Source organism: Suricata suricatta, chromosome 7 (assembly GCF_006229205.1).
Source record: "Suricata suricatta isolate VVHF042 chromosome 7, meerkat_22Aug2017_6uvM2_HiC, whole genome shotgun sequence".
NCBI classification, from domain to species: domain Eukaryota; kingdom Metazoa; phylum Chordata; class Mammalia; order Carnivora; family Herpestidae; genus Suricata; species Suricata suricatta.
The window spans coordinates 98,388,204-98,411,937 of record NC_043706.1 but is presented as its reverse complement, the minus strand read 5'-3'; the positions used below and the strand labels follow the sequence as shown (position 1 = coordinate 98,411,937).

Genomic DNA, 23,734 nt, shown 5'->3' with positions numbered 1-23,734 from the left:
AGAACACTCAGTATACATTTACATATATACAATATACATGGAATATACATTTTGAAGAACTTCTTTTCAGGGGGGAAAATAACATGTCAGGATGTATGCAGTGGGATCCTTTTGTAAGTTCATGGTTTCCTTTGTCTCATATTTTCTATATTTAATGATATTAGACCACCATTAAGTCTGGACCAAGAGCATTTGTCAACAGTTGAAGTCATTTTCTTTTTGGCCACAGCTGCAGTTTGAAGTTATTCATGATAACCCCATACTCAAAGGGCAGCAATAAAGTGACCTTCACCATCCGGGAATCTATTCAAACAACTAATATACATGTTAAGTGGAAAGCAGGACAGATGGCAATATCAGCCCCAGAGTTCTTTGTCATTTTTGGAGACTGGTATTCAGTTCTAGTCTAGATGGTGCATTAGCTCCAAAAAAAAAAAAAAAATCTCTTCACCATAACAATCAATGTTCTAAGAGACCAAAGAGCTCTCTACATGGTTTTCTGTTAGAACAGCAAAGAATATTTAATATCTCACAATGGTTGGAGACATCTGCATAGGCAAATATAGAAAATTGGATTGATTGGTAGAGCCTTATTTATATGAGAAAGATGAAAAGATTATACCTGGTAATGATACCTTCACTTAGCAAATATTTATAAAGGACTTTCTAAGCACCAAGCACTGCACTCTCTGACGAGGAGGCCATTGTGACCAAAGTAGTTATAGTGTATTAACTACCTTCCAAACCCTAACAACTGAAAAAGAATTCTGTTAAAAGGCACACATGTATAAGGATAAAAGCATGGGGTATTGGACAATAGCAACACATCATTTAAGCTGGAAAGGGGATGTAAGTGTAGAAATTGATTAATCAAGCCCCAAAATTGCTGATTTCTAAAACCAGCAGTGGGCAAAATCCAGAAGTAATGCAGTTTCCACCAAGGCACTCCCAGAGGCTCAGGAAATGGCCTCTGTGTGTATCCCTCTCTGGAACTGGAAAGCGCACATGAACCTAACCATAGGAAGATAGACTAAAGAGCAACCCTGGGCACCCTCAGGTCCTTACATTTGGAACCCTGAAGTTTTATTCCATGATTAGAGAGTCAATGGACTTGGTACCATCAGGGTGAAGCGAGAACACTGGTACCTCACTAAAAATAATAAATCTAAGTAAGAGTTCACATATGGAATGTTGAGATCCACAGCCTTCTTCCTCACTGGACTCAGAGAATCCTGGCAATGAGATTTCTCCAGGAAAGATACTTGAAGAGTATTTGGGGAATTTGGTCAGTCCAGAAATGAAAAACCAGAGGATAAAAATATTAGGGATCAAGGACTCCTAATGGAACAGCCTGCCTGGGTCACTCTAGAACAGTGAGCATATATGACCAGTTTCTGTATTCTCACAAGTTCTTTACTCATACTTGTGAGCAGATGACAATGGATAGATTCATGTTTCATGGAACGTTTCTACTCTGACATACAGACCAAAAACAGATGGTAGTACCTGGCAGGAGGCAGGGACTAAGAGAAAGACAAGATTTTGCCTCATTGTAATGAGGAGAGTGTGCTTATAAAACAGGAACGTTCAGAGAACAACAAAAAGGATGCTTAGAAGTTAAAATTATAATAGCAGACATGATAAACTAAAATAAAAGATTAGAAGATAACATTGAGGCATTTTCCCAGTAAATACAGCAAAAAGATTAGAGATGAATAATAAGAGGAGACTTTTTTTAATTAGTCTAAGGATTCTACTTCTGAATAATAAGAATTCCTCCATATGAAAAAAAATAAATGAAGGGAAATAATCATCAAAGGAATATTCTCAGAAATAACATGAGTTTCCCCACTGAGAGGGTCATGGAATGCCCAGAACAGTGAGTAAAAATAATAAACCACACTCATTGGGACGTTTTACAACACTAGGGACAAAGAAAATCCTAAGAAATTCCATAGCAAAAATACAAATTTGGTAGATTGGATAATAAACCCGAAGAGTATCAAACCTCTTTCGACAGCAGTACTGGATAGCTAGAAGAGAGTAAGTGCCTCCAAAAATGAGAAGGGGAGTCATTTCTAATCTAGAATCTATACCAAGTGGCCCTATTGATTATTTGTTAGGATAGACAGACCTCATAATATCATAATTTTTAAATACATAAGATTCAGAAAACTCTAGCTTACATGTACCCTTTCACAATAACCCTATGGAGCATGTACTTCACCAAAAAAGAGAGAAACAAAGAAAGTAGGATACGAAATATTTAGAGAATCAGGAAATATAAAGTATAACTCAAAAAGAGAGCTTTGGAAATGCCAGGATAACGTCTGTGCAGCAACTAGTTTAGAATGGAACCAGGCTGAAGGCTCCCAGCCATTTCTCCAAAAGAGGAAAATTGACAGAATACCGACTATATTTAAACATATGGAGAGATTTGTACAATTAGAAAAGAGGATTGAAAGCGTGATAAACTATTGAAAACAAACTGAGCAAAATAATTATTAACTCAGACGGAGTGAGGATTTGTGCAAATGGGGAGCATGAAAATAGCATACTCCATGACTCAGCTGAGAATATCTAATAATCCACAATAATGATTCATTGATAATGCTCATAACAATCACTGTTTACCTATGTTGGGAGAATGGGCTCAAAGACAGACTTTGTGTGTTAAGAGTTTGTGTAGTTAAGTGTAGCTAACAGGGGAGTGTGAAGGAGAACTCCTAACCCAAGAGGGAACTCAGGATTCAATGTCTAAAACTAAAAAATTCAAAGAAAAGTAATATGAGCATGCTATTTACAAATATAATCAAAAACTGCCAAAATATTCAGCTGGAAGAATTGAAAGTAGTTGTTCCAGGGAGATGAAAATGGCATTGGAGGGGACAAGGAGCAGCTGTTTCCCCTAACAAGCCCCGTAAAGGGGCCTCTTTAAGATGCATTCATTGTTACTTTGGAAAAATAAAGAGCAAATTAAAAAAAAAAAAAGACACCTTAGTCTTTGTTTTCTGGGAGTTTACACCCTAAAGAGGAATATGATACAATTACATAGATGCATAACTCTAACTCCCAATTGTGCTAAATGCTATGACTGAAATCTCTTGTTTAATCTTGTATGAACCCTGAGAGTATAGGAAGGTGACCATTCTTTCTTTCTTTCTTTTTTAAGTTTATTTATTTTTGAGAGAGAAACAGAATGTGAGGGGGGAAGGGGCAGATAGAGAGACAATCTGAAGCAGGCCCCAGCCTCTGAACTGTCAGCACAGAGCCTGACCCAGGGCTCAAACTCACAAACCATGAGATCATGACCTGAGCCGAAGTCAGCTGCTTAACCAACTGAGGCACCCAGGTGTCCTGGAAGGTGACCATTCTTAATGGGGCATGTGCCAACCCCGGTATTGGCGAAAGATCATTATGAGTAATGAACTTCGGAGGAGAGTAAGGAACTACCAAATGTGGCATCTGTTGGACTGGGGTAACTAACTGAGGTGCTACCTGGAGAGTTCTATTCAATAATGGCAAGGTTAGCCGCTGTGACCATGTGAAGGATCATGTTCACCAGGAATCGCCTTCCCTATTTTCTCTGCCCACGGAGGTTAACTTTAGGGCCCTAGTAACAGGAATAACCCCCCGGAGTCACCGACCAGGAGGACCTGTTAGGACGTCAGAGCTCAGCTCTTCTGACCTTACCCTCTCCTCTGGCAGCCAGGAAAACTCGGGCTCCAGAAGGTTCAGCAGTCTGCCCCAGGCATCAAAACCACGAAATACCAGAGCCAAAGCACGAATTCAGATCTCCAAGTACCTTGTCCAGAACTCTTCTCTACAATTATAGAAAAACATAGAGCTTCACCTGTTAGAGAAGCTGAAATTAAGCTAAACTAATTAAACTAGTTATCACAGTGTTGCCCAACAACAGAAAACTTCATTTTCTTTGTTCAGTGATGAAAGAAAACATTACAAAAAATAATTACTTTTTCTCTTTGAATTTTGCATTATTGTCTAAATTTAGTACCTGATAGCCACATAGGGATGATCAATCTCTTCCTTATAAAACACAAAATGTAAATCTTATATTCATCAGTAATGATGTAAAATCTAATGGCGATAACTTGTTACAATATTTCCAAGAAATGTGTATAAAAACTGCAATATATAAGACTTGTACACGTTCTCATTTGGTTTTAAATAATGGCTTTGCATTTACTGGGGCTAATCATAGGTAGAAAACATACTATTGTATCTTAAATTGTAATTATGCTAATGAAACATACAAAGAATTATCTTCCCTCCAGACAAAACTTGTAATTCAAGACAGCATGTGCACATCACACATACACACATGCGCGCACACATCAAAACACACAATCAGACCCCTGAGTTGCCTGAAAAAAGAAGAAGTCAGGAGATCCATTTTTACCAAAAGAAGAAAGCTCTTTTTTAAAATGTTTACATGGCTGCACCAGACTCTGACACTGTAGTCATGTCCACACTAATCAAATCTACAACAGCATTCTGAAATCTTCGTCTTGCATCATGATGTCACGTACTTGTACTCATGCAGGATTCACTGCCCCCCCACCCCAGTAGAAGCTTCCTACAAGTTCAGAGAACAAAACTTTTGTAACCAAAGAGAGACTGTTGTACACTTCATTTTTTCTTTCCTGTAGTAAGGAAGCTTTGTAATAACTAAGTCAATATATGAATTCAGATTCTAAGATCTGATTGGAAAATTCCAAGAAATATTCAGGATATCCCAAGGAATAATTCAGGGTTGAATTGACCCTGTGATCACCCTCCACTCAGAATGCAGATTCTCAGGGATATGTAGGAAAATAGCACCTTGATGTGATGACCATTAGAAATGATTAATTAGGTCACATGATATCTATGAAATTTCCCTTTGAGAATCAGGAGTATCTATGATTGGGTAGACTTAGGCAGTAATTTTAAATATGTATTTTTTTTTGAGAATTTTACAATGTTCTCTCTGTCAAGCAGCTAGAAGAAGGGTTAGCACTCACGTGTATGATGCTTCATCTCTGTTTTCCTCTATAATGCTTGAGAAGGCTCTGGAAAGTTCAAGGAGCCTCCAAAGGATTATTGTTGGAAGATTGCATCAGCAGAATAACTTGAATTTGAACAGTTCTTCAAATCCAATACATATTTGAAGGAGATATGCATACTTAATCTCTAGATTACTGAGGCAAACATAGCAAGAACGGAAAAGGTGTTCTGTAAGAGGGAGAGGGAATCCTGTGATAACAAGTTAGGAAATGGAGTGTATTTGTTTGTCACTGTCCCAGATAGTTTAGCTCAGTGCACTTGTAGGGACTGGATTGTATCCCCTACAAATTCATAATTTGCCCCCAGTATGACACTATCTGAAGAGAGAACTTTCAGGAGGTAATAAGTAAGGTTAAATGAGGTCATAAGGATTAGGGTCCTACTCCAATAGGATTGGTGGCTTTACAGGAAGAGAAAGAATGATCTCTCTCTCTCTCTCTCTCTCTCTCTCTCTCTCTCTCTCTCTCTCTCCACGTGCACACACCCAGGAAAGACCCTGGGAGCGCCCAGTAAGAAGGCAGCCATCTGCAAGCCAGGAAGAGAGGTCTGAGGTCTCCCCAGAACCTGCCTGGGCTGCCATCATGACCTCAGACTTGCAGCATCCAGAACTGGGAGACAACTTGTTAAGCAACTGAGTCGATGAGATTGTGTTTTGGCAGCCCCAGCAGACTAACACAACACCACCAAAGTGTACCAGGGAGGTTGGAATGTGGAATGAAACAAAGCCTGCCTCAGGCGCAGTGCAGGATCCCAAGACCAGAGACAGAGCAGAGTTTAGAGAAGACCAGATACCAGAATAAAGACAAGATGGAGACTGTGCTTGGGGCAGAGTCTTCGATGAAGAGGCACCGAACCAGGATTGGGCATAGTAATTTGAATTTAACTAGGCTTTGAATTTAACTAGGTTAACTTTCTCCTCCATCCACAATTTGCAAGACTTCAAGTAAGTTATGTAACTACCTCATTCTCATTCTAGGACTTCACTGATAATCCTCCAGGGGGACAATAATGCCTTTATCACATAGCCATTGTGAGAATGAGATGGTTAGCATGTAGCACAGTATCTGGCACAGGCTGACATCTCTATGAATTGGTAACCACATATAGTAGCCTGGGAATTTGGGGGTCGAAATTGGTCTGTATTCATTTATTCATACACCAGATATTTACCACATACTTACTAACTGCCAGGCAGGATCAAAGGTGCCAGAGATAGTGCGTTGGGGGGGCGGGGATCTACCTTCACGGAGCTCACATTCTAGAAAGTTAATGAGTCTAATGGCAAGAACCTAAAGGCTCCTGAGTCCCCAGCCATGTCCCACTGGCAAAAAGGTCTTGTTCTGGGCAACTTACACAGTCCCTGGGAATGGCTTAATATATGTAAAAAGAGACAAAGAAAATGTGTGCTGCCAAATCGCTTGTCACATGTGTGATAAATATTGCTCATTTCTTTGTCAAAAATGCATGAAGGACTCTTGTTTGACATGGCATCTTGTAAAAAGCTACCGTCACCCTCATTCTCTAAAAGCTTTTCTTCTCCTTCTCTCTTCTCTCGAGAAAGACAGGCTTTACATAAAGAGAGTGTTCTTGTACCAGAAAGAAGTATCCTTGGATCTATCCATTGTCCAATAATGTTTTGTTTACTTTCCTGACTCTTATTTCTGAAAAATTTTAGCTTGACAAAAAGAAAAACAGATTTTAAAACAATTCGGGAAATTAAGGCTTCCCAGTGATACCTTCTGAAAGGGGCCCTTTCATACTGACAGCTCCCTTTCTTGATGTTTGTGGAAGTCTGTGTAAGACAATTTGGGGGGCCCCTAGTGTTTTGGGGTATATGTGATATCTACCTTTTCCATTCATCTTTCCCTCTTGATTCGGAAGGCAAGCTAAAACGTGTGGATTTGCTACGTAAATACTTGCAGAGTGGATTTTGTTTTATGTGGTATTTACCATTTATTTGTGGGTTTTTCACTCTTGTCATCCATATGCATAGCTAGTCAGAAAATGGATTTGGTTATGATATCACTTTTCACATCTAAAAACCCATTCTCAGGGAGCCTGGGTGGCTCAGTGGGTTAAGCATCTGACTCTTGATTTGGGCTCAGGTCATGATCTCCTGGTTCATAAGTTCAAGCCCTGTGTTGGGTTCCACAGTAACAGCCCAGAGCCTACTTGGGATTCTCTCTCTCCCTCTCTCTCTCTCTCTGCCCCTCCCGCACTCACTCTCACCCTCTCTCTCAAAGTGAATAAATAAAAAATAAGTAAATAAATAAAAACTCATTCTCCAAGACACTTCTCTGCAGTAACGGTGTAGGAAAACAAATTGTTCTTTTGTTTCTTTAGAAACGTGCCTTAGGGGCGCCTGGGTGGCTCAGTCGGTTAAGCCTCCGGCTTCGGCTCAGGTCAGATCTCACGTTTGTGGGTTCGAGCCCCGCATCGGGCTCTGTACTGACAGCTAGCTCAGAGCCTGGAGCCTACTTCCGGTTCTGTGTCTCCTTCTCTCTCTGCCCCTCCCCTCTCATGCTCTGTCTCTCTCTGTATCAAAAATAAATAAAGCATAAAAAAAAAAAGGAAACGTGCCTTATTCTTTTTTATATTACGGCAACCCAAGGTCAGGTACATACAAGCCAAAATCAACACAGCTTAGGGAAGCACTGAGATCAGCTGCTCATCATTTTGTGCCTAAATAAAAGAACAGGGAAAGTACAAGTGTTTTTGCAAAACTTCAATGAGTACACAATTATAGTAAATAAATAACCACAAGAAACATTGCTGACAATAATTGGTCTTCATCCAAAATTCTTTTCATGTTTAAACAAAGTTTAGGACTTCTTTTCTTCCTGCGTAAATGCGTACATACATAGTTTTGCCCACTACAGAAAAGTATTGCTATTTCAGTAAGTCTCCTTCTTTTGGTTTACCACATAGACCATGATTTTAAAGTCTGTTGCTTTTAATTTATAAATTAATCATGCCAAATAAAGATAGCCTTCCTACAAAGAGAAATTATTTTATAACTAGAACACCTTTCACGGGACTAAGTGCTTTGTTAGTTAGATACATTCTACGAGTGGATATCAGAGTAGAGAGCTCAGTATTTGCTTTTATTCTTGTGAAAGCAATAAAGCGCTGACGGAGAGGATAACGTGTCACCATAGTTAGAAATAAGGCACATTTAAGAGTGTTCTTTACTGCTGCCCTTAGCCATGCTACCACTTTAGCAAACAGCAATGGGTGCTTACATTCATTCGAGCCTCACCTGAATACTATATACACTCTTTAAAAATGTCAGGCCTTTAAGAATATTGGAGTGATTATAATACACTGTCATTATGTTCCCATTGGTTTCAGTCTGAAACATACTGAATCTAAAAAAGTAAAAGGATGTGTTTTTCCATTGCCTTTCATACCATATTATTTCCTATAAAATTGCAACCCTGTTTCAATAGACCCAGCTATTTCAAGGGGTTTTTTTTCTTAGATAATAAATGTAAATACTCTTTTGATCCATACTTGCTTCTTTAAGTCTGGATGTTAAAATTTGGAATCCTTCACATTCAGACTACAGTAGATGTGCATTACGGTTCTGAGCACAGAAGGCAGGATGGGATAGGCAGACAGAAGCTTCCAGCCCTCGTGTCAGGCCTACTCGGTCGTGAGGGAAATGCCGATGTGCACGGGTGACTGGAATGAAAAATGGGCGGGGGGATATCACCAAATTGTCGAGCAGAAGGCATGAAAGCAGGATTCTCAGCTCTAGGCTGCACAATAGAATCATCTTGGAGGACACCAGTTCTTGACAGGGGCTAGCATGTGAGTAAAAAATTGGTATGTAGACATAAAAATAGATTTATAACCCAGAGCCTTTCTCTGTGCTTTTTAAAAAGGCTGTACATATTCAGCAGCTATACCTTTCTTTGCTTTTGTGGGAGTGGTGGGAGGGGTAAGGTGTAGATTTTTTATCATTTGCCCCAGGTAGGCATTCAGAAAGTGTTTTGTTGCCAGTCTGACTCCATTTTCAGCCACAGGCCTATGGAGTTTAGCTAAATGCTCTCTATACCTGGCATTGGCATGCATGCAGATAATGCTCTGTGTGAATGAGAAGCAAAATTAGTCCTTTTAGAAATGTTCTCTTGGTTCTGATTAAAGATAAAAATAAAAGCTGTAAGTGTCCACAAATGCTACAAGTGGTGTTTTCCTTGCAATGCACCCATTTATATTTTCAACAGCATTGGTTCATCTTTCTGGAAAAAGTCCTTCATTCAAAGACCACATTGCAACCAAAGATCGTTTATGGATAATTTGGTAGATGATAGACACTTGAAATTACTGTGACAGGTGTTTTCACATTGTTTCTGCTGATCTGATAAAAAGCATACTGCCCGAAAAGAGTGTGGAGAACTTAAATTCCTCAGAATCAGTTTGAAGAATTGCTGTAAAGAAATGAGAATTGCTGTAAAGAAGCATTTTGGAAAGAGGTGAAGGTGGGGGGACAGTCCTTGAGATGAAAATACAATTCAGTAAAACAAATGTATTTCTTTGATGGGGACTATATACACTGTGCTTTAATTTACTCATCACTGTTACTGTCCTTGAAATTGTCTTCTGCTACCATCCACATGATGGCCCCAGGAAGTCCAGCAGAGAGCCGGGGAAAACAATTCCACGTGTGCTCCTGGGGCACTATTTCAATATTTTTCAAAATAAGAAATTAGAATTTACTAAAGAGACAGAAATACTGAAAGCTGAAGGCTAAAAAATACCAAGAAAGAATCTTTTTTATATATGACGATCCATTGGTGCCAATGCTCATCTGTAAGACCAGTGGCCCCTGGGTTAAGTAGTTCATATGGGAATAAAAATTGTGTTATGTAACTTTTGCTATGGAAGGTAACATTTCATAAGTTCATCCTGTTTTTATTCTTAAGAAAAGTACTGCTATGGCCGTTTTTTAAAAGATTTTTTTTAATGTTTATTTATTTTTGAGAGAGAGAGAGAGTATGACTAGGAGAGGGGCAGAGAAAGAGAGAGAGAGGGACACAGAATGCAAAGCAGGCTCCAGGCTCTGAGCTGTCAGTACAGAGCTTGATGTGGGGCTCGAACTCATGAGCTGTGTGGTCATAACCTGAGCCAAAGTCCTTCACTTTGACTGAGCCACCCAGATGCCCCTGCTATGGCTGTTTTAAAAATAAGAGTTCCACTTCTCTCTTTGCAAGAACTCCTCCTCTTTCTTCTGTCCTTCCCCTCATACCCGCCCTCCCACATCCAACTCCATCCACCCTCCCCCTTAGCCAAAGGCTTTTGTGAAATATGGAGGCACTTATGTTGGGCTGTTATTTGCTTGGGGTATTCTTAATAAATGCCTCCTGTATTTCAGAGGTGTTTTGGGGTCAGCTAATGCAATTTCACTCTGATTACTTATTTGAATTTTGGATGCAAAGAACCCTGAATCCCCGAATTTGTCATAATCATAATTTAGTTATCCACAGCTGCTTCATTAGATTTAAGGTCCTTTCAAGAGAATATTGATTATTACAGCTCTCGATTATCTAATAACAATATTTATAAGATGCCTTCTTCTCCAGCTGCATTACCCTGACTCACTAATCAGTACTGGCTTCAACCATGCTCCTTTTCCAGTCACAGCATCCCCCGAGAAGTGACCAGATCATAATGACACAGCCATATAAAGTGAGACCTTCAGTTCTTTCAGAGGTTGTACATTATTCTCCGTAAATCCCATCTGTCCCCTTTCAATCTGCACTTATGGTTGCCATTAGAATTCTGTATCTTAAAATCCAAGCATGGCATTCCACAGCTTACCATTTTTCAGTGGCTCCTATTACCCACCTTGGACTTTCTGTGTAGAGAGAAATGGTATGAGAAAGCCCTGGAACCAAAATGTGAAGCCTGTTGTTCCAGCTAGATGAAATAATAAAATGGGAACATTAATGGCAACACATACCAACTGAAATACATTAATGTATATATTTTTCTTTTTTAATTTTTTAATGTTTATTTTTTTTATTACTTTTTATTTTATTTTTGAGAGACAGAGAGAGACAGCTGGAGCAGGGGAGGGTCAGAGAGAGAGGGAGACACAGAATCCGAAACAGGCTCTAGGCTCTGAGCTAGCTGTCAGCACAGAGCCTGACACAGGGCTCGAACTCAAGAACGTGAGATCTGACCTGAGCTGAAACCGGATGCTTAACCGACTGAGCCACCCAGGCGCCCCTAATGTTTATTTTTGAGAGGCAGAGAGAGACAGAGGGCAAGCAGGTGAGGGGCAGAGAGAAAAGGAGACATAGAATCAGAGACAGGCTCCAGGCTTCCAGCTGTCAGCACAGAGCCTGATGCAGGTCTTAGACCCACAGACTGTGAGATCATGACCTGAGCCGAAGTTGGATGCTCAACCAACTGAGCCACCCAGGCACTCCTCAAATAAATTGGTATATTTTTTAAAGGAGTTATATTTAACCATGTGTGTTATCACCAAAAGGGAAAAATACATGTTGGACGCATATGAACTTTTCATTCAAATAACTCATTAATTTGTTTAACAAAGGGTTTGAGAGCATCTAAAATATTCCAAGCACTTGTCTAAGCAGTAGAGCTTTAACAGTCAACAAGACTGGCATGGTCTTATTAGCCTTCATGGAACTTAACAGTCTGTTGACGATACCAGCACGTCAGAAGGCAGTGACACCACTGTATAACAGGGTCTTAGGTTGGAGAGAACAGGGTTCTACAGGATCTAGAGAAAGGACGCCTATAGAGTGAATTGTCAGAGAAATCTTCTGGCGGAAGGTTATATCTAAGCTGAGATATAAAAGAAGAGAAATTAGCTGAGCTGACTGGGATAGTGATCTAGGCAGAAGAGCAAGAATCTGACCGGTTCAGGGAATTGGAAGAAGCACTAGACGAATGAATGAGCAAGGGCAGGGCAGAGTAGAGACAGAAGAGGCTAGGGAGCATTCATGCAGGGTCACTGTCAGAGGGACACCGGATGAAGGGCAGTTCATTGCCTTGAGGTACCCTTGGGTATCTAAGTGAGGTTTTCAGTAGGCAGCTTCTGCATTGCCAAAAAATGAAGGATGATTGGATTTTGAAATTTATGACTTAGTAGGGAACTTATAAGTATCATTAAGAGGTAGCTAAATTTCTTGGGATTTCTTGACTAGTTTTCTAGAAAATTCTTTGTCTTAGTTCCTGTTACATATTTGTAATTCACTGAATACTGTTTCTGTAGCTCTTTTTCTCAACACATTTTAGAGTTCAATGCTTGAAACATTTTATTGATGAATTAAATGTTTCCTGTTCTAATTAAACATCTTTAATATCTTCATGTTTTTTTCAACCGGAAATTGATATGTTTAAAAATGTTGTGGTTGCCACGAAAAAGTAGAAAATTGAGAATATAACAGCCTATAGTATTACACCTACAGTCAATTGTGTGCAAGTTTAATTCCCTGCGCTTGTCAAAAGTTGTTAAAACATTGCTTGCCTTTTTTGAATATAAAATGTGGGCAGACATGTACTAATATATCAAAAAATGACACTTTGTCAAAGAGGGCTTTCATGGGAGAATGTTCTGAATAAAATGTTTTCTTTTGAAAAGAACCCGACCTGTTTAACATTCCAAAGCAAACACAAAAGAACACAAAATGCCTGAACCTACTGCCAGTCATAACCGTCAGTTTCATTTACCCTTTCATACTTATTTTACATTCCAAAAACTGTTCCTCCAAAGAATTATCAGTTTTATTTCATGATAACCCTGGTTTGAAGTAAAATAAAAGCAGCTTAGACCCTCCTCAAAATGGATTCTTTTCAGAGTTCCTAGCACTTCTAATGGTATGAAGAAGATATGGTTGGCCATGTCTACCGTTAGGCTCAATGTAATTATATATGAAGCAACAATTCCCTTATCTATTAGGAACACTTGCTGAGGCTAGCTGTAGTTCACTGTTTGGCAGATGAAACACAGAATTAAAATCTCACACTACTTTTCAAGTTCTTTTTTCCCCAGTAATTTTAAAATCTTTTAACCTAGGGAAAGATGGTAGCCAGGAAAGAATGGGAAACAGATGGTATTTAAAGGCCTTAGCAAGATTAACCAAGCAGATGCGCCTGTACGTTTCCCCCCTACTCATTTCTCAAATACTACTTCCCCTTTATGATTAATTGGTGATGGATCCAATGCTTTGGATCTTCTGAGGACTTCCACAATTAAGATAATGGTTGATAGTTGGAATGTTAAACTGAAAATCAATAGATAATTGGCTTTGATCACAACTTCCTATCATCTAACTGTGAGGGACGCTATATATGTTACGCACGTCCTTGGCAGAGAATACACTAAGTCTAGCTCTTGACTGGGAATATCGTTCATTGTTTAGGGTACCAGGGAGAAGGGCTGAAAGAAATAGAAACAGATGGCAGTTGAGGTAATTGAGATACGGTATAGCTTAAAGGCATCCTGGAATGCCACATGATAGTACTAGCGTGAAAAGAAGAGACATATTCTGCGCAACTTCGTTTTGCGTGTGAGCTGAGCCTGCTCAGAACGAAAATTCCTCAAGGGTGGGAGGGGATGCAAAAGGTTTGAACTAGTATCAGAGAATGGCAGGAACAGATTCCCCCACTACAAGAGTTCATTGGAGAGAAGGAGGCCCAGGTTTTAATAAAATACTAGGAAACCCTGTGTATACTGTCATGAGAAAATACTAATATTGGGATCAAGAGATCGAGCCAAATGTGCTGCCTTCATCTTTTAATTAAGTCACACTACTAATGCAAGGGAGAGGTGTTTTGATGTGCCAGTGGTGGTGGTTGTAAGCATCTTACAGCTGAAAATGCCTTCCTTAGAGCTCTGAGAGGGCGAGGCGGGACAGTAAGGTGCAGAGCTATAGAGTGAAGTTTTGCATCCTGCCTCCATCACTACTGATCACACTGCCCTTGGCAGTGCCTTAGACTCCCCAAGCCTCACTTTGTTCACCTGTAAAATGGGCCTGATGATACTACCTCGAGAGGCATTTGAGCTCAGCCAGTGCCAACACATCCTTAGTAACTGATAAACAGTAGCAGCATCATTAATAGATTTGCACAGCTTAGCAGTTTTTCCACTAAGCACACCCTGGGGGAGGATGTTCATGGATGTAGTTTTTCACTGCACCAGGAAACCCATTTCGATGTTATTGTGGGTGGTTAAAATTCCCTTATATTCTGGAAGCCAGGAAAATCTGTTCTACATTACCACCTGCTCTCTCTTGGTTCCTAGGTATATAAATCATGTTGTGTGTTTAAACACAAGTTAAAATCAGAACATTTCCTTGAAAACACTTTCTGGTTACATATCATACTGACTCCAAGATTTTTTTTTTTTTACACAGATCGTTACACACTTATATCATTTGCTAAAAACAGTGGTTTCTCCTAAATATATTAAAGTCAAAATTAATTTATAAAGTTTAGATCCCTTTAAAGTCAAGGCACTCACATCCTTGACTATAGGCTATTATTACCTAAGAGGTTAAAGTATCCATCAAATGTGCAAAGGTAACGCCAGTGACCGGTAATCGTGGATCCTCCTACATAGTAGCCATCCTCTAATATAAATGGCTCACTAGAAGTTATAACCAAAACCAAAGATGCAAACGAATCCTGATTTACCTTAATATTAAATTTTTACAGCACTTTTTTGAGCTATTTTATAAATTAATTAATTTTAAAATGGATAAAAAGTAACACTGAGGTTTAGCTAATTATGTGTAAATTAAATATAAGCATTTAAAATAACCGTTTTAATTAAATACAAGACTCAGGCAACTAATCATTAAAAGTGGAATTGGTAACTTGAGATTTATCATTCTGAAACCACTTGCAGCACATTTCTAATGAATTCTTCCTCTACTTACATGAAAGACAAAATGAAGCTCCCCAAAGTGGCAGCTAGTCAAAGGCAACCCTTTCTTGAGTCATTGTCAATTTGAAATTGAATCCAAGGGGCACCTGGGTGGCTCAGTTGGTTGAGTGTCTGGTTTTGGCTCAGGTCATGCTCTCACGGTTCATGGGTTTGAATCCTGCGTCACGCTCTGTGCTGACAGCTCAGAGCCTGGAGCCTGTTTCAGATTCTGTGTCTCTTTCTTTCTCTGCTCCTCCCTTGCTCATGCAGTCTCTCTCTCTCTCTCTCAAAAATAAATAAAACATTTAAAAAAATTTTTTAATAAAAAAAAGAAATTGAATCCAAGCAAAAAAAAATGTACTTTGCTACAGTGTCTTAGATTCAAAACTGTAGTTACTACTTGCTAAGCCATTTCCAACTTGACATATATTAGTTCTATAAATATCTAAGAAAAACCATAATATTTGTAATAGCATTTGTTACTGCAAAAAAAATGGATATATTTTATAAGAAAAAAATTGTGCTTAAAAAGTTTTTTTGACATTTATTATTGATTTTGAAATACAGAGAGAGACAGAGCATGAGGGGGCGGGGGGAAGAGAGAGAGGCAGACACAGAATTCCAAGCAGGCCTCAGACTCCAAGCTGTCAGCACAGAGCCTGATTGGGGGGGGGGGGCTCGAACCCACAAACTGTGAGATTGTGACCTGAACTGAAGTCAGTCGCTTAACTGACGGAGCCACCCAGGTGCCCCAGAAACAAATTATATTTTTAATAGCGGTCTGAGGAAGAAAAATCTAATAGTTTGTGATTTAATTTTTTTAATGAAAATAATAATGTATTACAACTTCAAGAATAACGAAGAAAAGGGGCACCTGGGTGGCTCCGTCAGATAAGCTTCTGACTTCAGCTCAGGTCATGATCTCATGATTCAAAGGTTCAAGCCCAGCGTTGGGCTCTGTGGTGGAAGCTCAGAGCCTGAAGCCTGCTTTGGATTCTGTGTCTCTTTCTCTCTCTGCCCTTCTGAACCTGCTCATGCTCTGTCTCTGTCTCTCAAAAAATTAATAAATAAATAAATAAACATTTAAAAAAAAGAATAACAAAGAATAGTGCTTTGAATAGTTTCATTCTATATGTAGTAACTATATACTCCAAACTTTATATTTGTAAGAATATAAAAATATCTTGCTATGTTCAAATTTGTCTATAGTAATTTATATATGTTTTTTAAAAAAAAAAAACAATGGCTAGTTTTTATAGTGCAATGTCACTATCACTTAGCATAAACCCTGACACATGGTAGATCTTAATAAACATTTTTAGACTGTGTAAATATATTGATACATTTCATAAAATATATTTTAAAAGGTTCTCTTTTAAAAACTATTTACTGGGGCACCTGGGTGGCTCAGTCAGTTGAGTGTCTGACTTCGGCTCAGGTCATGATCTCACACTCGTGAGTTTGAAGCCCCTCATGGGGCTCTGTGAGGACAACTCAGAGCCTAGAGCCTGCTTCGGATTCTGTCTGTCTGTCTCTCTCTCTGCCTCTCCCCAACTTGCACTCGGCCTCCCTCTCTCTCTTTCAAAAATAAACATTAAAAAAGTAAAAACGATACCTTCTCCATGCTCCAAATAGCAAATAAAGTTGAAGCGTATCCGCTTAGCCCTCTGAGGGCGGTATGCTTTTCTGGTAGCCTGCGGTCTATTGCTGTTCTGTATTCTGGAATTAGTATAGACATTAAGAATCCAAAAGAGAACAGTGCCTCTGCTGGCTGAGAAAGTGATTTAAAGGCGAGTTAGCTTGTTTTGTTCCTTGTGCTAAGTACCTGCAATTACTGATTGTCACATTTTTCTTCTGTTGCAAAAACTGAGCTAATTGAAGGCGTCACCCTTAGGGGATGAGTTCTGTAGTGTAACGAATGTTGAGTGCCCTCTTGAGTTTAGCATTTTAATTATTCATAATTATAGTGATTTCTGTTTATTTGCGAACTTTGGAAATAATTCTAGTTTCTCAAACAGATTGAGAAGCAGAGTGGTTGAGGCTTGGTTGTGTTTTGTCTTCTGTTGAGGTCAGCAGGCCCGTGAGCATGTGAGAAGTTCTCAGAAGCAATGGAAGCCATCTGTCTGGCTAGTAAGTGGACACTTGATGTGTGCCATGTCCTGAAATAACTGAATGTACTTTTTTCTACCAGCTTCCTGGTTTCTCTAGGACTGGTAGACCAATAATGGGATTGTGAGGTGAAGAGTGGACGAGGATTCAAGCAGAACTAGAAAAAGTATAGGAAAGTGTGTTAATCAGGGAACGGAATACAAGAGATTCAGTAGCTGCCTGTTAGCCAAGTGTATACAATTTTAAGGTCTTGTCTTTTCCTTGAAAAAGTTGTGTGTTTGAGTGTGTGTGTGTGTGTGTGTGTGTGTGTGTGTGTGTTGCACCCTACACACATTTGCGTATGAGGGACCCAGGTAAGAATGAATATTCTAGCCATTTTTGATAAGAATAATCTTCATGTCTACTATTTACAAATTTAATTAGGGATAATGACATATTGGGACTGGGCTCCTACAATATATGTAGATTCATATACACTCATAATAGCCTGAAATAAAGCAATGGAATATTACTTTAAAAAAAAGAGCTTGGTACCGTAAACCTGTTTTCATTGCAGTCTATTTCATTTGCTCATCTCTTTCTTTTTTTTTTTTTTTAATCTCGCCAATACAGCACTCTAGTGTTAGAGCCAAACATGTACTCTGCAGCTAGAGAACTACTCAGGTCTCCTGGTTTTCCCTCTTCAACTCAGGAAGAAGCAGCAATTGCTTAATATATTCAAGTAGTTGCACAGGTAAAAGTGATTGATATGGATAATCATCATATTGGTGATAAAAGGCGGTCTGAAGATGCACAACGGGTAGCAATTTTACGGAGAGTACACTTAACCTTTCCTCACCTTAAAACCTCCGCAGCCAGATCAGAAGCAAGGTTCTGCTGCAGGAACATTATCTGAAAATGCATGTGTGTAGCCCCCAGTTTATAAGGCCATCTCTAATCGAAGGGAATTAACAGTTACATCTTCCAGGGTTCAGCTCAAATATGAGCTCTGCTGCTGCTCATCAGCAAATTGTGTAATAAAGGAACTGAAAGTATTATTTTTTAAAAAAGAAAGAAATGTTCCTATCATCCAAAATATAACTCTTCTTCTTATCATAACAGATTTTTAACCAGAGCCACTAAGGAGCAGCAAAGAAAATAATAATAATAAATAGGATAAAAGACTAACTAGGAGGGGCGCCTGGGTGGCTCAGTCGGTTAAGCATCTGACATCGGCTCAGGTCATGATCTCATTGTTTGTGGGTTCGAGCCCTGCATCAGCCTCTGTGCTGACAGCTCGGAGCCTGGAGCCTGCTTCCGATTCTGTGTCTCCGTCTCTCTCTCTGCCCCTCCCCTGTTCACACTCTGTCTCTCTCCCGTTCTCACAAATAAAGATTAAAAAAAAAAGACTGGGAAATCACGTGTCTTTGTCTCCACCCCCAGGTACTAGCAAGCAGGGAACAAGCCAAAAGGACAGGCAGCAGGTGAGAAGAGGCCATGGAATGTCCACCAACCAGATAGTCATCGCTGGATCACCGAGAAGTGTCTGAATGTAGGTATGTGTACCGAAGACTTCTGTGCTATCGGTTACCAACCGTTCCGTACCACCAGGTGTTACACGTCTGCCACCTCAGCAGCCTTTTGACACGACGCATGTGTACACAGACACACCGCCTCTTAGAAACTTGGTGGCTCTCCCACAGGCGAGCCTTTCTCCTCTCCCGGCTTTTCAAACGCTCTACAAAATGACTTTATACTGCCTCCTGTTTTCCAGTCTCAGAATTCCCGTAGAGAAACCTTCCCCACTGACACCGAGCCTTATTTCCCAAACACAGAAAGCCTTTTCCTTGCCGTCCCTGCTATCTGAAATACCTTTCCCAAATCCTCCTTGCTGGTTTTAGTTCTGATTTTCCTCTAAGACCTAAGTCAGCCTTCACCTCCGTTAAAAAATTGTGCTGATTTTCCATCCCAATTATGTCCTTCCCTCCAAACTACCACAGGACTGTGGTTACACCTCCTCTCTGACAGCTTGTACCGTGTGTTACTTTGTCTCTTCTAATGCACGTGCCCTGTGTCCTCGGTGTAACTATTTATTTCTGGGAAGGTGGGATCCATTGTATTTTTTCTACTAGAATCCAGGGTGAGAAGTGGGCATGCCCTGAGCTGCCATGACAAGCAAGACGACAAAGCTAGATGGTTAAGAACACAAACTATGGAGTTTCACTGCCAGAGTTTGAGTTTGAGTTCCTGCTCTGCCAGCTGGTAACTGATTGTGGCAAGGGTTCTGGTCTTTTTAATGTTTATTTTTTTTTGAGTGAGAGAGAGAGAGAGAGAGATGGCATGTGAGTGGGAAAGAGGCAGAGAGAGAGGGAGAGAGAGGATCTGAAGCAGGCTCCATGTTGACAACAGAAAGCTCAATGCGAGGCTCAAACTCATGCACCATGAGATCATGAGCTGAGCTGATCATGACTGAGCCATCCAGGCACCCCAACCATGGCAAGGTTTCTGTGCCTCAATGTCCTTATCTCTAAAATGGGAATAATAATAATAATACATCCATTCCCTTGAGTTATGGTACAGTTTAAATCAGTTAATACATAAATAGTGCTTAGAATAGTGTAGTCCATATTGAACATTCAAAAATTGTTAACCTGTGTATTACTGTACATACATGGAATAGTCCATCTCAATTAATATTTTTGAATAATGCTATAAGATAGAACACATTATTCCCATTATGAAAAGAAGAAATTCATGGTCCTGAGAGGTCAGGTCATTGCCTAAAATCACAAGAAGAAGCAGAATGAGAACCAACATGGCTGACCTTAAGTCCTGGGCTATTTCACTCGGCACATTGTCTCACACACTGCATGTTGCCTCACACCCTAGTTACTGTTGCTAATAATGAAATGTATAGTTTAAACCAAATTATGCTGCAATTTCACTAGATGTGACCTTGAAAAATCTTCTCAATGTGAAATGTTTCATTTGACTGTAAGTACTTTTCGTATGAACTAATCCAAATGTGGTGGGATCGTAATTGCCTTTTTGTACTCATTTGTCTGTTTGATTTGACTAAGAGTCTAAAATTCAGCTCAACAAGTATTTCTGTTCCCAGTTACTACAGGAGAAGGACGGAGAAAATACCAAATGGGTAGTTTTGCCATAGGGTATTTAACCTATATGACTCGAGTAATGGAAACAAAGTGGAAACACCTCGCACATTTTTAAGACTTACATTCCTATGTCCCCTCAAGATCAGCTCTTCCATGCTCCCTCCCTCACCCCATGTCATAATATGGTTTGGATACAGTACCACTCTCTACAAAAATAACACTTTGGGGTTTGGCATAATGTGCCATTCAAGAGTAGAGTATAAAATGTAGAAGTTTATAAATCATTGTGCTCTATTTGAAATTATTCGGGAGAATTTTCAAAAAGCCCTGTTAAACTTGGCAGACCAGCCCCTCTTGGAATATCTTTCTTTTCTAGAAAATCATCAAGTCTGGTTCTTGTGGCTGCCAGAATTCCTTGGCTGCTGCTACTCCCGTTTGTGCATCTGAAGCACTTAGTGCTGGGATATAGTAGATGATGGATGAATCCTTGGTTCAATGCACTGTTGTCACCTTACTGATACATCTAATATACTCGGCTCTCCGGGCCCACCACTGAGTTACAGAATAACTTCAGAGATCCTCTGCAGACCTGAAGGAACTACTGTTAGGTGAAGACTCCCCAAGAGATGGGATTGGAAAGACTAATATTTTGGAACACCCTTCCCTTATTCTAAATGTTTTACTCTACATAAACCATTTCATTTCATCATCAAAGTAACCCTGTGAAATAGGTCATGTTCTCCCTTTCCTGTGTTGTGTTCCCATAGCAAGGAAGCTCAACTTTAGGGTTTAACCAATCTATTTAAAAAACCACACAGGGGCGCCTCGGTGGCTCAGTCCATTAAGCATCTGACTCTTGGTCTTGGCTGAGGTCATGAGCTCACAATCCATGGGTTTGAGCCCCACGTTCAGCTCTGCATTGACAGCACAGAGCCTGCTTGAGATTCTCTCTCAGCCTCTCTCTCTGCCTCTCCTCTGCTCACGCTCACTCTGTCTCTCTCTCTTTCTCTGTCAAAATAAATAAATAAGCTTAAAAGAATTAACAAGTAAAAACCACACAGCTGGTGAAAAAGCATTTCCATCACAAGTCTGATCCAAAGACCAGCAAATGATGAAGTAGTAGTGGGGGTGAGGTGAGCCTTGACTCAGTCAGGAAGGAGGTAGTCTTTCAAAACCGGTGACTCGGGCACGTCATATAACCTCCCCATGCCTCGGTTTTCTCATCTCATGTGCTATTATTATGAAGGTCAAAATGTTTATTTGTAAAATAGCTTTGGAATGATCATTGATGCTATAAACACTAAGTTATAGTTAATGGGTTTGGTAAAAAGAAACACTGGAACAGTTCAGAAGTCCCCAAATGGTTTGATACCACTCACAGCTAATAGAAGGAAGGGAGAGTCAACGGAAGACAGCAAAGGCCAAAAACAAGCAAATGCCATGTCTGTGTAGGGATTTTGGAAGCAGCTCTAGAAAAGACTGCTCTAGTACTGATACCAGTCCAACGCTGTGCAGTTATCAGTTACTAAGTGGCAATTACTCATAAATATGTTATGTCATTTTTTAAAATGTAGATATAATGGCCATAATCCCTAAACCAAGGGCTGGATTTAGGGTAAAACAGTGTAAATGAGGATGGTCGCATACGGAGCTGTATACCTTGTACAAGGAAAAGTTGTTCATTTGAAGGATCGACAGTAATGCTGTCCTTAAACACATCGTTCTAAAAGTACCGGAGACACCCTAGGGACCTGAGTGGGCAGCAGCCTGCTGCATCTTGAAACAATCTCTCCAAACATTTTCCGGAGGAATTCATGGCACCTTCAAGTCATGCCTGATGTCTTGTTTTGACTTTGTAAACATTAAGGGAAGTAAATGCATTTGATGAGTTTTAAGCATGTGCTTCAGTTAAGTTACTATATAGTAAAAGAACCCAGTCTTATAAACTGTAAGGTGCTTTACATTCTTTAGCATTCAATTGCATTTCTACTGAGTTTAGATAAGTCATTAACCTCAACATCTGACCTAATCCATGTATTTAGAATTAAGAAAATTGGCCATATTTTTTCTTTTTTTTTTGAAAGATTTGAGTTTTTAAAATTTTTTAACATTTATTTATTTTTCTGAGACAGATCATGAGCAGGGGAGGGGCAGAGAGAGAGGGACACACAGAATCAGAAGCAGGCTCCAGGCCCTGAGCTGTCAGCACAGAGCCCAATGCAAGGTTCGAACCCACAAACTATGAGATCATGACCTGAGCCAAAGTCGGACGCTCCACCAACTGAGCCACCCAGGTGCCCCAAAATTTGATTTTTTAAGTAATCTCTACATACAACATGGGGCTCAAACCACAACCCTGAGATCAAGAGTCACATGCTCCACTGACCCAGCCAGCCAGACGCCTCACTTTCTTTTCATTTGTTTACATGGTAAATTCCAGAAACCACCTACCAGACTTTTTTAAATTCTATTTTAGTCTGAATGACAGCAGCAACCTTGCTGATACTTTTTTAAATGTTCAAGAAATCAAAGAGAAATTAGGAAACCACTTTTGGGAGCAGCAGGGTGACTCAGTCAGTTAAACATCAGACTCTTGATTTTGGCTCCAGTCATGATCTCATTGTTTGTGAGACTGACCCCCACATCAGGCTCTGCACTGACAGTGCAAAACCTGCTTGGGATTCTCTGTCTCCCTCTCTCTCTACTCTTCCTCCACTTATGCTCACTCACTCTCTCACTCAAAACAAATAAATATTGGGCTGCCTGGGTGGCTCAGTTGGTGGAGCATTTGATTTCAGCTCAGGTCATGATCTCAGTTTGTGAGTTCAAGCACTGCGTCAGGCTCTGTGCTGACGGCTGGGAGCCTGGAGCCTGCTTCAAATTCTGTTTCTCCCTCTCTCTCTCTGCTCCTCCCCTACTCACAATCTCTCTCTCCCTCTCCCTCTCTCTTAAAAATAAATAAATAAATTAATTAATTAATTAATTAATTAAAAAATAAATAAAGCCTTAAAAAAAGGAGGAAATTACCTCTAAAAGTGTCATTTGTTAAAGCCTGCCTACAGGAAGTCTCTACTGCTGAGACGGAGAATCTGATCAATTGTTCAATTTCATCTGACCAGTTTCAACTGTCAACTATTTCTAAAGATATAGACCTATGCCTAACACATTTAACTTACTTTTTAAGTAGCTTTCTTAATATTTGAAGTATATCATTATTGTTCATTATTAAACATCTTGATGGTAGAATGCATTGCCAAAATAATGATTGGAGTAATACAGCAATGAGTAGCTAGATTGGGGAATATTTTTAGAGCATAGTCCTACATTTTAAAGGTGTTTTGTAAACTATAAGTCACTACATGAATATTGTTTAGAAGAATAATTTTTATAATACCACATTATGTTTTTCTACAAAGCAGTGAAATATACTAGAGGAAAATTTTCCTACTACCTTTACTTAAAATATATTCATGAGCATGGGTCTTTAATACAGAGCAGGATAGTACCTGAGAGAGGATTCATAAAAATTATAATACCTGCTGTTATAAAGTGCTTGTTT

At 39.7% G+C, this 23,734-nt stretch overlaps 1 protein-coding gene across 2 annotated transcripts in view; it reads left to right on the top strand.

The window, feature by feature from the left end:
• Positions 1 to 23,734, top strand: part of HS3ST5 (heparan sulfate-glucosamine 3-sulfotransferase 5) — a 255,489-nt gene that overhangs the window by 138,143 nt on the left and 93,612 nt on the right. For both annotated transcript variants that reach the window (XM_029945533.1, XM_029945532.1), the window contains exon 3: positions 18,503 to 18,615. The gene's annotated coding sequence lies outside the window, so the exon portion shown is untranslated. The remainder of the gene's footprint in view (positions 1 to 18,502; positions 18,616 to 23,734) is intronic.